General features: G+C 42.3%; 1 protein-coding gene across 1 annotated transcript in view; it reads right to left on the bottom strand.

The window, feature by feature from the left end:
* Window positions 1-284, bottom strand: part of LOC108748485 (chymotrypsin-C-like) — an 8,933-nt gene that overhangs the window by 8,246 nt on the left and 403 nt on the right. The gene's annotated exons all lie outside the window — the stretch shown is intronic.

The following is a 284-nucleotide window of genomic DNA, read 5'->3' as shown; positions in this document are numbered from 1 at the left end:
GAAACTCGCATTTTCAACAACCTCGTGCAGTGCTGCTGCCACTGAACGAGTTTTTGGTGCGCACTCAGTGCGGCCCAATGAAAAACGCTATTAGCACTCAACATCTTCGCTTTCTCTCTTTTTGAAATATATATCTATCTCATTTTAAATGCAAAAATATTTTGGGATTTTATGCAACGCGAACAGACCTATTTTGGAACGGCTGCGGCAGTGCTATTGTGACATTATGATGGTTGCCAGTAAAAACACACCCTCTATTGCTCCTTTTCGACGCCCATTTCTCT

The sequence above is a fragment of the Trachymyrmex septentrionalis genome, unplaced genomic scaffold, assembly GCF_001594115.1.
Source record: "Trachymyrmex septentrionalis isolate Tsep2-gDNA-1 unplaced genomic scaffold, Tsep1.0 scaffold223, whole genome shotgun sequence".
Classification (NCBI taxonomy): Eukaryota; Metazoa; Arthropoda; class Insecta; order Hymenoptera; family Formicidae; genus Trachymyrmex; species Trachymyrmex septentrionalis.
The sequence above is the reverse complement of the archived record's forward strand: the minus strand, read 5'-3'. Positions and strand labels throughout refer to the sequence as shown.